This window comes from Homarus americanus, unplaced genomic scaffold, assembly GCF_018991925.1.
Source record: "Homarus americanus isolate GMGI-L3 unplaced genomic scaffold, GMGI_Hamer_2.0 scaffold48406, whole genome shotgun sequence".
Lineage (NCBI taxonomy): Eukaryota > Metazoa > Arthropoda > Malacostraca > Decapoda > Nephropidae > Homarus > Homarus americanus.
This window is the reverse complement of record NW_024753828.1, coordinates 4,324,007-4,340,335: the sequence shown is the minus strand read 5'-3', so window position 1 is coordinate 4,340,335 and position 16,329 is coordinate 4,324,007. Positions and strand designations below refer to the sequence as shown.

The window sequence follows — 16,329 nt, the reverse complement described above, 5'->3', positions numbered from 1 at the left end:
ATTTGTTTATGAACATTGCTGCCAGACTTAAAATTGTACTGACCACAAACATGGACTCCTTCTCACTAATAAAACTACTAAAAAGTTGAATAAATTATTTTAAATGTGCCAAGTTTATTAATAAATGTCGCATAAAGTTTGGTGACGATGGCCTCCCAGTGCATCTTGGCTCTATCCATTTTAAGAATTCTAGCCCAGAAACTCGCCAACTTAACACTTCTCAGATGAACATTCACTTACAAGACTGTTAAAAAGTTGAATAAGTTATCTTAAATCTGCTTACCTGATTAGTAACAGTATTTGTAAGATGAAATGTCTCCAGCAGCTGTACAGCCATGCCCTTGTTATACTATTATTACGGTATTGCGCTTCAACAAGCAAGGTCGTCAAGCGTGTAACAAGGTTAGTAATTACACAATTACATCAACAATTAAAAATTATGAGATAAAAACGCTCTTGTTAGGCATCCCCTTGGCAGTAGATAAAACATAAGTCTCTTGAAAAGTTCATTATATTGACCATGAAAACAGTGATGTAAAGGAGAAAAAAAAAGTGATTTATACAACTACTGATCTGTATTTCTTTGTTCATTAATCGTATTTATTATAAAGATCCAATAAAATAAACAAAAAAATTACAATTGGGGTGACAAAGAGGAGCTGTTTGCCACCTCTTCAAATACAGTACCAATATTATTACAGGGTAGTTTTTACTGCCACACCTCTCTGTCGAGTGCTGCAGTGCAGGGTTCTTCACCCTTAAGACTAAGGTTGTAGACATGACCGCCGTAAATGGAAGAGGGTGTTTAAAACTATGGTTGTAAGGGTTTTGGCTCTGTATACTTCACCAGATATAGCTTTAGGTCAGTTTGTGTGGGTTGTTACTTTAGTGGGGGCCAGCTGACCACAGCACTTTCAGTTTATCATGGAAGTAATCATGGTTGTTTATTTAGAGATACTAATTCAGTTTTTTTGTTTATCCTTCAGCAAGTTGGTGTTCTTCTAAATACCGGTGAGTACAGTAAAAAAAATTATTTACCTGTTAGTGATACAGTATTAAAGTTGGTGTTTGCTGTTTGCTTCTATGGTACTGTTTACTGTCCAAGGTAATATGATAGGTGACCTGCATGTTGCCCTTACCGAATAGTACCTCGTGGCAGAGCTTCCCAATCCCAGGCTGTTTTATGGGTCCAGAGGCAGGAATACAGTCAAACTTTAATAATCTAGCAGTATTTATTCTGTCGTCCTCCCAAAACCACTGCAATTTAAAATATTTTCATAGATTTTAATATTCAGCAACACTTGAAATTTGGATCTGCTTGGACGGTAGTTTTTAGTGTAGCTGCTGTGTTGTACAGTGTTGTGGTTACCGGTACTTACTCTCCCATCCAGCCATTGTTTACTGGTCCTTGGGGTTTGGGTGATGTGTTTCCAGCCATTGTATTGACATATTGAGTGTTTTTGCTCTACTAATGGCTTCTGATAAGAGACCATTGCCCATTGGTGAAAATTATGCAAATTCTTCAGAAACTGGATTTAAGCTGTTGTAGTGAAAAAAATTATGTGATCTGAAGAACCAACAAGAAAAGATATTTAACATTTTTATTTTTTTTAGTGTACAGTACATAGAATAACTTAAGTCAATTTAGGTAATGTTAGGGTAGCATACCATGCCCCTGTCAGAAATAGACAATTTCTAAATCCAGCCTGTACTTGGTCTTAACCTTACTGAGGTATTGAGGCTCCACTTCCTTCACTTATTATAGGGGTGGAATGTGCTCTCTGGCCAAATGTAGTTAAATTTTTTATTAAACACGAAAAACTCTCAAAGCACCTGATGAAAAAAAGAAGTCAGATGAGATGCAGCCATCTTAGGAGACCAGAAGAACTGAAGGATGTCATGTCTCTTGAATGGTCATTTCTGTGAGAGCTCAACCAGTTAGGTGCATTATTACTGGGTACAGCAAGCTGTTATGCAGTTGAGTACAGTACAGTAGATGCTTTTTGCTGATTCACCTTAGTATATCTGAACTTAGTGTTGTACTGTATATCATAAGGTGAATAACTTTTATTAAATACTGTACTTATTCATAGTAAAAAGTTTTACTTTGTTTAAATTGGGCACTGGATTTACCTGTCATTTTTTGATGGTCTGAATCAACTTTGCCCATACCAATGTGATGCCATAGTTAGAGGGCCCCCCCCCCCTCTCTCTTTCCCCCCCTGGCCATCTTAAATGAATCCAGGAACTAGGAGTAGTATGAATCACCGTCCATCTCATTATAGTATACTGTACTTTACTTGGATTTTGTCTCTCTGTATCTTGTATGACTTGCTATAACTTCTGTGGTGTGTTTGTGTCTTCTGTGTACAGTACAAGGTCTGTGTGTATATTATAATGGCTCCCCATGTGCTCTAAGTAGCCTCTTGGTGTATTTACAGTGAGCATGAAAATGAGAAAAAGTTTCACATAGAAAATAAGATCAAAATCTACCCACCACACACAGTGCTGTACTACTGTTGGCTGCCCTGTCTACCACCACCATAATTTTTCCTGTGTTATTATTTCTCTATATATAAATGAAGATGTGTATTCTCAGCATGGGGTTCAGGGCTTGGAGGTTAGGTAATGTGTTGTAAACCTGACTGCAGATGGTGGCTGGAGTGACAGATATCACACCATACATGGATTTTGCAATATGAAATTTGATACTGTATTTGCATTTTATTTTGAATCTCTTAAATTTCCTTATACCATTCAGAAATATAGTACTGTAGTTAGTTCACTTTACTAATGAAGCTGTCACAGGTTTGTATGATTGTGTTGCATACAAATACCGGGTATATGTTTTATACTTTTCTAGCAATGTGTACTAACTGTGCCAATCTTCGTCCATGGCATGTATTGTATTCATTTGTTATTGGACATAACAATCAAGAAGTTGAATTATAATAGAGTTTAAATTTCTTTTCATTATTTAATTGAATATACTGTACAGTACATATAGTAAAAAGACGAAATAACTTTAAAGAAGTAAGATCGTCCAACATTAAAAAAAAATTTTTTACTATGGTGTTGCACTTTACTGAATAGCTTGCCCATTAAGAATTAAAACACAATACTCATACAATCACTTGGCTTATGAATCTTCAGTTTAATGATTTAAATTTTTTAATGCCCTTTTTTCGCTGTGCGACTAGATTTCTATTGGCTTAACGTTCGATGCGTCAGAAAATTGAAAGAAAAACCATTTGTCATCCCAAATTGACCACCATGCACAGAAACGTATTCATCATCCTCTGCACAGGGAAGGACTACCCACATGCCACTGATCGAACCTTTCTTCTTGAGCTTGTACCCACATGTGTTGGAAGTACTTTTGGTCACTCACCACTCTTACTCTATGTGACCACCTGCTATATATGATTATGCTGCTGTCGTGATTGCTGTGCTTATGATCTTCAATTGACAAACATAGTGAGTTTGTGTTCTCATTTTCTAGTGAATTAAGTGACTATGAACTCTTAAAATTACTGGGTAACATGCGCATATTCATGGTAAATTTACAATGTATGGATGACTGTACGCTGTGGTGTTGAGGTACTTTGGTATAGTGTAATATTGGGGTTCTGTAGTAGTATTGTGGTGTTGAGGTTTTTTATAGTCATGATTTTTAGGCCATTTGGTGCAAAACTTAAACTTTGACAGACTCCCGGACCATAACCCCATTGACACCATGCTAAAGTGTATAATATATTGATCATTTACTAAACGAATGGGATTTTAGAAACGCAGCCTTATTGTTTGACGATGATGCTTGTATATCCTATTGCTGTACTTCAAATAAAAAGTTAACTCGATAATCATTAAGAAATACTGATTACTGTATCTACAAAATTAGGTAAAGTTGCCATTATGAGCATTGTCACAGCATTAATATTACACAAGCTTAAAACATTGATAATGCTCGAACACATATAACTAACTAACCAAACCACGGTTAGATAAATATATTGGATAGATTAGATGTCATTACCAACACACACACACACACACACACACACACACACACACACACACACACACACACGACACACACACACACACACGACACGACACACACACACACGACACACGACACACACACACACACACACGACACACACACACACACACACACACACACACGACACACACACACTGAAACTAGGATATGAAGTGGGTCTATGATTATGTTGAAAAAGTTGATGTTTGCGTGAGAGGATGTGCATGCAACAGCGACCGTGTCTGTGTGTGTGAAAAGTAAGGGGGAGGGTTTCCTGGCCTAAGTTACAAGATAATGATGAAAATAATACCAAAAATAAATAGGAGTCTGGAAACTGGACGATGAGAGACGCAAGGGATGGGTTTGGTTTGCCAGGAGGAGCCGTGTTGACAGTGCAAACACTAGTGGGAATCTCCTGTCTTCTCTGCTCCTTCCTTCCCCTTCCTTCTGCCACCTTCCCCCCTCCTTCTGCACCTTCCTTCCCCTCCTTCTGCTCCTCCTCCCTCCTTCTGCTCCTTCTCCTCCTCTCCCTTCCTCCCCTCCTTTTCTCCCCTCCTTCTCCTTTCTTCCTCCCCCTCCTTCTGCTCCTTCCTCCCTCTCTCTTCCTCCCCTCCTTCCCACCTCTCCCCACCACCTAAACCATCTCAGCCCTCCCCACCACCTAAACCATCCCCAGCCCTTCCCCCACTAAACCATCTCCACCCCACCACCTAAACCAACTCCCAGTCCCTCCCACCTAAACCAACTCCCAGCCCTAAACCATCTCCCAGCTCCCTACCACCTAAACCAACTCCAGCCCTTCCCACCACTAAACCATCTCCCAGCCTCCTACCACCTAAACCAACTCCCAGCCCCTCCCCACCACCTAAACCATCTCCCAGCCCCTCCCACCACCTAAACCAACTCCCAGCCCCTCCCACCAACTCCCAGCCCCTCCCCACCACCCCTAAGTAGTGTAAGTTGGTTAGGTTAGGTCCTGGATTAGAAAATTATTATTACAATCTTGATCAATAGAGCTTTTACATTCATTGACATCAGCTTTGAGTGAGCTTTGAGTGAGCTTTGAGTGAGCTTTTTATCACAAACCTGTTTTGTTGTGAGTAGAGAGGCAGGCAGGCAGGCAGGCAGGTAGGTAGGTAGGTAGGTAGGCAGGCAGGCAGATTCAAGCCACCTGGTCTCAGTATTGACATCCTGTTTTATCTTGGTCAGGGAGGCTGGCTGATAGATACCCACTGTACTGTCAGACAACGATGACAGTTCCTCTCCTCAGTCGTTTTTGTCCTGATGATGATGATGTTATTCTGCTTGAGTACTACAGAGACGAGGCTAAATGTTTACAGTCTTGTTTGATGGCAGGGGAGGTTGTATTGTTTTAGTGAGAGTGGTGGGGGTAAGGGATGATATTGGGATGGTAGGGGTGTAAGTGGTGGATAAAGTGTTGTTAGGATGGTAGTGGGTTGAGTTTGTGGGTAACTGTAGGTAGTAGTGGTGAGTTGTGTAGTGGTGAGTTGACCTCAGTGTATGATGTCAGTCACCTAACACACGGGAAAGGTCAGGGCAGGTTAAAGGTAGAGTGACGTCACGTGTCCCTCTGTGTGTGGGAGAATGTAAACAGGAATGGATGGATTTAAAGCGAGTGGTGTGGCTTATAACTGGACCCATTGTGCCTCCTTGCAACCAAATCGTCAGTTAAGTTGGGACATGAGCTCCTAGAGGACATACGTGTGTGTGTGTGTGTGTGTGTAAGTTTCCCCAACGTAGGTGATTGTGAAATGTCTTATACTATGCAGGAAAAAATGGTAAACAAAAAGAAATATATAATGAACAGAAGAATAACAACAGTAGTGAAGATAAGATTAATGAACACCTGGTATGAACAAGGTGCTGACGCTGGTGTTGATGCTGTTAGTCGAGGGAACAACAAGAACGGGGCACACTGATAATAATCTTAATAAAATCCCCAGGAAATCATTTGATCCTTTCTAATCAGGGTAAAAGTTTCATTATTCTTCTATTATTATTTTTTACGTTATCAGGTTCAAGAGTAACACCTGGTGGAGCAGTACAGTGAGCCACACCTAGATTGGCTCACCACATATTTTTTACTTTACGGGCATTAGCCCACCCGGGCACAGGTCATTTTATAATGACATACACCAAGGCCTGGGGGCGAAAATATAATAAAATAATAATAATTAGAATAATAGTGAGAATAAAAAAAAATAATTAAGATTAATAAAAATTAATAAAATTTATAATAACGAAAATAGTAATAATATTAATAATAATAATAATAATAATAATAATAATAATAATAAAAATGGAGTCATAAATAAATACTAAAATTAAAAAAAAAACACGTGAAATGATATAAGTATGTTGTGTTGTCAAAGTAAGAGAAACACTTGAGACCCTGCAATTGTGTGTAAATGAAGCAGAAAGATCAGCAACCTGGGACTTGGTCACATATGGCAGCAGGGTCTACCATTAGACAACACATTATGCTTCCAATATCTTCCCAGGCGGTAGTACCTCCCAGTTTGGTAGCTAATCATTCACCACCACCACCGCCACCCATCACCACCACCACCGCCACCCACCACCACCGCCACCACCACCACACCACCGCCACTGGAGTCCATTACTCCTACATGACGCCCCACGTTAGTTGTCATTGTCGGGGTGAAGGCCCCTGAAAGCCACGAGGAGCCACCCTTTGTGTGGCCCTCCCTCCTCTGTTTCCTCAAGCAACAGCGTCCTCACTAGGTGTCAAGGGCCAGTTTCCCACACCTTGCCATACACTCCTCCCCCCCAACACACTCCTCCATTCCCTCTCCTCCTACCCTTACACACCTCCCTCCCTCCTCCCTCCTCCTCCCTCTATTGCTCCTCCATAACACTTCCCTTCCCTCCATTCCACATACTCTCCCCTCCCCTCACCTACCCCTCTCACACTCCCCACACTTTGCTATACACTTTTCCTCCCCTCCCTCCCCTCCCACACCTCTCCCTCTCTCCTCCCTACCACTCACACTCCTTTTCCCCTCCTCTCCATAACACCTCCTCGTCCCACCCCCTCACCCTCCCCTCGTCCCACCCCCTCACCCCTCTCCCCCTCCCTCCCTCCTCCCTCCTTCCTTCACACTCCCTGTCTCACCCCCCCTCCACCTCTTCCCCTCCTCCCCCACACACTCTTTCCCTCCTCCCCCACTCTCCCCTCCCTCCTCTTCCCCCTCCCTCTCCCTCCTCCCTCCCTCACCTCTACCTCCCTCCCTCCTCCTGTACCCCTAGTCATCCCACAACCCACTACATCGTCGTGGTTGTGGGATCAAGCCAACATAGTGAGTGACAGCACCTTGCACCTGTCGTGTTGATTTTCTCGTAACTTAATGAGAATATAAACTGTCGTACGAGAAGAAGATAATGACAACATCACTACCAGAGAGACCATCACGAGATTAAGTGTGAACGCCTGTCTTCCAGATATATTCACCAGCATAGCAAGAGTCTGGCTTTTAACAGTACGCTATGCCAGTACCATACCGCGCTTATACTGCCTGTCTCTAGTTTATAATAATGGATTTTATCTTTGAAGGCCTATATATACAGCACACACACACGGCTCCACCATTGGGATCAGTGTCAACAACTCTGCTCCCGACTGTACCGCCCTCCAGGATTTATTGAACAGTCTTCAAAATTGGGCCACCAACAACCACGTCACCATCAACCATACCAAGACCATGGTTATGCACTTCAACCTCTCCTCCGACGTTGTTCCACCCCCTTCCATTACTTTAGGCCCCAACACTCTCCAGTTTGTAGACTCCACTAAGCTCCTCGGCGTCACCATAGACAAGAAATTAAATTGGAAAATACACGTCAGTGAAGTTGTCAAATTCTCCAGTTTCCGTCTCCACCTCCTCCGCCGACTCAAGTCCCTCGGAGTTCCTGCGCCCGAGCTCCTCAGTGTTTACTCAACATTCATACTTCCCAAGCTCGCCTATGCCTCCCCTACCTGGTCTTCCTCCCTAAATGCCACACAACGTAAACACCTAGAAAAAGTGCAAAAGAGGGCATGCAAGATTATTCTCTCCCCTTCCTACTCCACATATCAAGAAGCGCTCAACACACTGACCCTCTCGGCACTCTCTGACCACCACCACGACCTCGTCTGCAAATTTGGTGAGAAGCTTCTACACCATCCTCGACACTGGCTCCTACTACCACCCGAGATCCCGTCCGAGAATTGCTGCTCGACACCACAACCGCATCCAGCCCATACGAGCACGTACTGATCGCTATAAGAACAGCCCAGTCCTAACCATTTTAAAAATTATCAATAACGTGTAATCAACCAGTGTATTCACTCCCAGTCAATCTTACCTTTTTTGCACTGTCACTATGTTGAAATGCCCTGTAGTATGACCTTCTCCCCACCTAGTTATTATATATCATATTTGTATCACTTATGTTACTTGTATATTATGTGTAAATCAAGAGACCCATTCCCCAATTATGCAACTGTATATTGCTTTAATAACTACAGAGCAATTGATGGTCATTGTAGACATCATGTACATAAATATTATCTCTCTCTCTCTCTCTCTCTCTCTCTCTCTCTCTCTCTCTCTCTCTCTCTCTCTCTCTCTAGGTCAGTGTCGTGATCGATTTCCCGCCAACACGCTATTTATATTGTTTGTCTCTCAAGTTAGATTCCGGCTAATTTTGTACACTATTTGTGGCCCATGATGATAGCCGTGATATCTCGGCCTCCAGGATAACTTTGAAACTACTCAGCCGGTTCTTTGACTTTTAGTTTGTGAATTGGAAGCCCTCATAGTAAGGAAGATCAGATCAAGATGGTGAAGTGTTTGCCATTGATCAGGACGCCACCCACCTACACACACACCCACCCACACACCCACCCCGGTTTATGTTAATGAGAGGCCTAGTGTAGAGTCTCATTAGCATCCGGGTGGGTTAAGATGGGGTTAAAATTTTATCCAGTTTTCATTTCCAGATGGTAGCTGTAGTGAAGATGGGATTAGCTGTTGACTGGATTGTTTATGTAATAGTGTGTGTGTGTGTGTGTGTGTGTGTGTGTGTGTGTGTGTGTGTGTGTGTCCAGCGATCATTTTTATGTACGCCTCTTATCTATTGGGAAAAATTTCGCGGTGACACCAATGCTCTGTAATGCCGAGGGTTATCGCTTGTTATGTCCTCCTACCACGTTCATGCAACACGCCCATTGTTGCACCTCGGAGTGATACTACATACGTGTTGTGTTGCGTTCTGGTATTATTTACACTGTGTTGTTTTTGATTCATAGTAACATCTTGGTGGCAAATTTGTATTACTTTAGATTCGAGAAACGTTGATGGTCATACTGAACTTGGTGCCGGACAAAACTCCTCTCGGACAAAACTCCTCTCGGACAAAACTCCTCTCGGACAAAAATCCCATTGACAAAATCTCTCTTGATAAAAGCCTTTGTTTCCAGTGATTTTTTTTATTTTTTTACTTAACTACTGTAGTGACCCCTACAGTACGTTACTTAACTACTGTAGTGACCCCTACAGTACATTACTTAACTACTGTAGTGACCCCTACAGTACGTTACTTAACTACTGTAGTGACCCCTATAGTACATTACTTAACTACTGTAGTGACCCCTACAGTACATTACTTAACTACTGTAGTGACCCCTACAGTACATTACTTAACTACTGTAGTATTCACAGTGCGTTGCCTTAGCTACCAACAAAGTATTTCATTACATAACCTGGCCATTTTCATTTCTTTCTTCCATTTGTAACCTGAGTGTTATTCCATCTTTTCCTGTGGTGAGCCCCTGCAGTACATTGCTTCTTCTGTAGTGACCCTGCAGTGCTTTGCTTAACAATGTTATTTCAGTGCAGCCTTCTTCTGTAGTGACCCCTACAGTACGTTACTTAACTACTGTAGTGACCCCTACAGTACATTACTTAACTACTGTAGTGACCCCTACAGTACATTACTTAACTACTGTAGTGACCCCTACACTACATTACTTAACTACTGTAGTGACCCCTACAGTACGTTACTTAACTACTGTAGTGACCCCTACAGTACGTTACTTAACTACTGTAGTGACCCCTCCAGTACGTTACTTAACTACTGTAGTGACCCCTACAGTACATTACTTAACTACTGTAGTGACCCCTACAGTACATTACTTAACTACTGTAGTGACCCCTACAGTACATTACTTAACTACTGTAGTGACCCTTACAGTACATTACTTAACTACTGTAGTGACCCCTACAGTACATTACTTAACTACTGTAGTGACCCCTACAGTACATTACTTAACTACTGTAGTGACCCCTACAGTACATTACTTAACTACTGTAGTGACCCCGACAGTACACATTAGTATCTTGCCGCGTATATTGAATGAGTTTATATCTAATACAATTCTATCTGACCATAAGTCGGGGAATTGATTTTTTTATTTGGAGTTTCAAAGTTTGTTATTGATTCTCTTATGTCTAGACCTGCATATCAGTGTAGACTAGACGATGAAGAAAATTACTTGTTATATGCTGTTTGTGAAGAAAGTTTGGCTTGTTGACACTTTCTGATTAGGACTGTTAACATTGAATTAAGGAAGTCGCTGGTAAGGTAATAACTTGACGATCCAATTCATTGCATTTGGGGTGACGACCTTGGTTAGGTTAGGTCAAGTGGGCTGCCAACATGGACTTCACCGTCATAAAGGCTGTGGGTGACAGGCCAAACTAGGTCACAGACAACGACGGTCACTTGTGTCGTGATAGGAGGCGTCACGGAATTATCCTAGAGGAGGGGCGGGGTTATGGCTACTCGGTATACTTCCTGGTTATAACAGTGCACTCCGCTACCAGTACTGTAGTAAGTTATAAATCACCAGTTAGTCTACCTCTGTACTACAGGAGATGAGTCTACAGTCACTACATCGTCTCACACAATACATGACTAACATACGTAGTGTCTTCACATTTACTTCTACCCCTCCCCTCCCCCTCAACCTAGACACATATCCATCATGTGTGTTTATGCGTAAGACGTGTGGTAACTGGTAAAGACTGTTTGAGAGCGTTTAGCGACCACCGTGAGGAAGCACTGTTAAAGAGGTAGTGTTAAGATTGTCAACAATGAAGATATAAGGAAGAGTTTAGCCAGAGCCGACAAGGGGTGGGGAGGGAGGGGGGGGTGGCGGAGGACGACGACGCCCCTGGGAACCCGTCCACCTGGCGCCTGGACGCTCCCTTGGGGCGGCCACGACGACATGACGGCGGCTACGCTCGCTCCTACCACCACGACTTACCAACTCGCCCTCGCAAGGGAAGGACGGACCTTCTCCCCAGCTCCTGTGTCTGCTGGAGCGGGACTCTGGCTGACTAAGGGGGACATCCTCGTGTACTGTACTACTGTAGTGACTCACACATTACACTCATCATGTTGTGTTACGTCGCGCCTCAAACTGTGCTTCACCTCACACCATCAGTCTGTACACTCAAGTGCTCCATTTCAAGAGATATTTCTCATGGATACTAAGAAAATAACACTGGACAGATGTAACTAAGTGTTGTAACGCGCCGAGGAAGGTGTAATGGGGTGAGGTAGTAAATATGTGGTGTTCGGCAGTACGAGAGCAACACGTAGCCATCACCTAAGGTACACTTGTCGCCACACACACACACACACACACACACACACACACACACACACACACACACACACACCTAGAGCATCATTGTATATGTGTGTGAAAAATAATTAGCGGCGACACACAACAACACGATGTGGATGGTCCCAGTACCTCAGTCCCTCGAGACCTACCCGGTTTAGGGCGGCTTTCTTGAACCAGCCAGCCAGGTGAGTACTAGTGTTAGATTACTACTACAGCCTCCACCACCACCATCTGTCCCTTACCACCACCACCACCTGTCCACCACCACCACCTGTCCACCACCACCACCATCTGTCCCTCACCACCACCATATGTCCCTCACCACCACCACCTGTCCACCACCACCACCATCTGTCCCTCACCACCACCTGTTCACCACCACCACCTGTCCACCACCACCACCATCTGTCCCTCACCACCACCTGTCCACCACCACCACCATCTGTCCCTCACCACCACCATATGTCCCTCACCACCACCATATGTCCCTCACCACCACCATATGTCCCTCACCACCACCACCTGTCCCTCACCACCACCTGTCCACCACCACCACCATCTGTCCCTCACCACCACCTGTCCACCACCACCACCTGTCCTTCACCACCACCTGGTCTCAACCTCCACCACCCACCTCTTCTCAACCACCACGACCAACCACCTGTTCTCATCCACCATCACACCACCCATATGTTATCACCCACCTGATCTCAACCACCACCACCCACCTGTTCTCACCCACCACCACCCACCTGTTCTTCGCCACCCATCTGTTCTCACCCACCATCATCCACCTGTTCTCACCCACCATCACCCACCTGTTCCAACCAGCACCACCACCACCCACCTGAACTCAACCACAACCACCCACCTGTTCTTCTCCCCACCCATCTGTTCTCAACCACCGCCACCCATCTGTTCCTCACCCACCACCATCCACCTGTTCTCACCCACCATCACCCAACTGTTCTCAACCAGCACCACCACCCACCTGTTCTCTACCACTACCACCCACCTGTTCTTACCACTACCACCCACCTGTTCTCTACCACCACCACCCACCTGTTCTCTACCACCACCACCCACCTGTCTCTACCACTACCACCACCCACCTCGTTCCCCACCACCACCCACCTGTTCTCTCACCACCACCACCAACCTCTGTTCCCACCACACCCCACCCACCTGTTCCCCACCACCACCCACCTGTCTCTACCACCACCACCACCTGTTCTCTCACCACCATCACCCACCTGTTTCTACCACCACCACCCACCTGTTCTCTACCACCACCACCCACCTGTTCTCTACCACCACCATCACCTGTCTCTCTACCACCACCACTCCACCTGTTCTCAACCACCACCACCCACCTGTTCTCTACCACCACCACCCACCTGTTCTCTACCACTACCCACCTGTTCCTCACCACACCTGTTTCTACCACCACCACCCAACTTGGTCCCAACCACCACCACCAACTTCTCCTCTACCACCATCACCCACCTGTTCCCACCACCACCAACAACTGTTCTTACCACTACCACCACCCACCTGTTCCTCAACCACCACCATCCACCTGTTCTCCACCACCCACCTGTACTCTACCACCACCACCCACCTGTTCTTACCACTACCACCACCCACCTGTTCCCAACAACCACCACCCACCTGTTCTCCACCATCACCCACCTGTACTCTACCACCACCACCCACCTGTTCTCTACCACTACCACCCGCCTGTTCTCTACCACCACCACTCACCTGTTCTCTACCACCACCCACCTGTTCTCTACCACCACCACCCACGTGTTCTCTACCACCACCACCTGTTCTCAACCACCACCATCCACCTGTTCTCTACCACCACCACCCACCTGTTCTCAACCACCACCACCCACCTGTTCTCAACCACCACCATCCACCTGTTCTCAACCACCACCATCCACCTGTTCTCTACCACCATCACCTACCTGTTCTCTACCACACCACCCACCTGTTCTTACCACTACCACCACCCACCTGTTCTCAACCACCACCATCCACATGTTCCTCAACAACCACCACCCACCTGTTCTCCACCATCACCCACCTGTACTCTACCACCACCACCCACCTGCTCTCTACCACCACCACCCGCCTGTTCTCCCACCACCACCACTCACCTGTTCTCTACCACCACCCACCTGTTCAACCACCACCATCCACATGTTCTCAACCACCATCCACATGTTCCCCAACCACCACCACCCACCTGTTCTCTACCACCACCAACCTGTTCTCAACCACCACCATCCACCTGTTCTCTACCACCACCACCCACCTGTTCTCTCACCACCCATCACCCACCTGTTCTCTCACCACCACCACCCACCTGTTCTTACCACTACCACCACCCACCTGTTCTCAACCACCACCATCCACATGTTCCCAACAACCACCACCCACCTGTTCTCCACCATCACCCACCTGTACTCTACCACCACCACCCACCTGTTCTCTCACTCACCACCCGCCTGTTCTCTACCACCACCACCCACCTGTTCTCTACCACCACCACCCACCTGTTCTCTACCACCACCACCCATCTCTTCCAACAACCACCACCCACCTGTTCTCCACCACCACCACCCACCTGTTCTCAAACCACCACCACCCACCTGTTCCCCCACCATCACCCACCTGTTCTCACCACCACCACCCACCTGTTCTCTACCACCACCACCCACCTGTTCTCTCACCACCACCACCACCCACCTGTTCTCACCACCACCACCACCCACCTGTTTCTACCACCACCACCCACCCACCTGTTCTCTACCACCACCACCATCTGTTCTCACCACCACCACCCACCTGTTCTCTACCACTACCACCATCCACCTGTTCTCTACCACCACCACCCACCTGTTCTCTACCACCACCACCCACCTGTTCTCTACCACCACCACCCACCTGTTCTCTACCACCACCACCCACCTGTTCCCCACACCACCCACCTGTTCTCTACCACCACTCCACCCACCTTCTCTCTCTACCCACCCCACCCACCCACCTGTTCTCTACCACACCACCCAATCTGTTCTCACCATCACCACCCACCTGTCTTCTCCACCACCACCACCCACCTGTTCTCTACCACCACCACCCAACTGTTCCCCACCACCACCACCACCCACCTGTTCTCTACCACCACAACACCCACCCAGTTCCTCTACCACCACCACCACCCACCTGTTCTCTACCACCACCACCCAACTGTTCTCCCTACCACCCACCACACTGTCTCCCACCACCACCACCACCCACTGTCTCCTACCACCACCACCACCCACCTGTTTCTCACCACCACCACCAACACCTGTCTCCTCTACCACCACCACCCATTCACCTTCTACCACCCACCCAACTGTTCTCTACCACCACCACCCACCTGTTCTCTCCACCACCACCACCCACCTGTTCTTCACCACCACCAACCACCTGTTCTCTACCACCACCACCACCACCACCCACCTGTTCTCTCATCACCACCACCCACCTGTTCTCTACCACTACCACCACCACCACACCCACCTGTTCTCTACCACCACCACCACCACCCACCTGTTCTATAACACCACCACCACCTGTTCTCTACCACCACCACCCACCTGTTCTCTACCACCACCACCCACCTGTTCTCTATCACTACCACCCACCTGTTCAGTGTTCATCTAACCCCCCCTTCTCTAATTGTTACCACCCTTCCAGCCTTCATTGTACTCGTGTTGATGTATGTAATTCTTGTACTCGTGTTAGTGTATATTGTACTCGTGTTAGTGTGTATGATTCAGTCTGTATTTCCCTGTAGTAGTGTGTATAGTGTGTATGAAGCACTGTTTATTATTGTGTATTATCAAGTTCATATTTTTCTTGGTGTGTGGTGAAGAGAAGAAACATATGGTTAATGGTAAGGGGTTAATGGTTAATGGTAAGGGGTTAATGGTTAATGGTAAGGTGTAATGGGTAATGGTAAGGGGTAATGGTTATTGGTAAGGGGTAATGGTTAATGGTAAGGTGTAATGGTTAATGGTAAGGGGTAATGGGTAATGGTAAGGTGTAATGGTTAATGGTAAGGTGTAATGGTTAATGGTAAGGTGTAATGGGTAATGGTAAGGTGTAATGGGTAATGGTAAGGTGTAATGGGTAATGGTAAGGTGTAATGGGTAATGGTAAGGTGTAATGGTTAATGGTAAGGTGTAATGGTTAATGGTAAGGTGTAATGGGTAATGGTAAGGTGTAATGGGTAATGGTAAGGTGTAATGGTTAATGGTAAGGTGTAATGGTTAATGGTAAGGTGTAATGGGTAATGGTAAGGTGTAATGGGCAATGGTAAGGTGTAATGGGTAATGGTAAGGTGTAATGGTTAATGGTAAGGTGTAATGGTTATTGATAGGGATTAATGGTAAGGACTAATAGTTAATGGTAAGGAGTAACAGGAGTAGGAGTATTATTGTTAGGTTGTCGTGGAGGATGGGAGTGTAACAATAGAAGCCGCTGGTACACAAGAGATTCATTAGAGCAC

At 45.7% G+C, this 16,329-nt stretch overlaps 1 protein-coding gene across 2 annotated transcripts in view; it reads left to right on the top strand.

The window, feature by feature from the left end:
- The window catches only part of LOC121855574 (talin-2-like), a 178,305-nt gene that overhangs the window by 11,916 nt on the left and 150,060 nt on the right, over nt 1-16,329 (top strand). Inside the window, exon 2 of one of the 2 annotated variants that reach the window (XM_042350580.1) lies at nt 987-1,011. The gene's annotated coding sequence lies outside the window, so the exon portion shown is untranslated. Of the gene's footprint in view, nt 1-986; nt 1,012-11,819; nt 11,948-16,329 lie in introns of those variants that run through there. The other variant, XM_042350581.1, reaches the window with a different exon arrangement.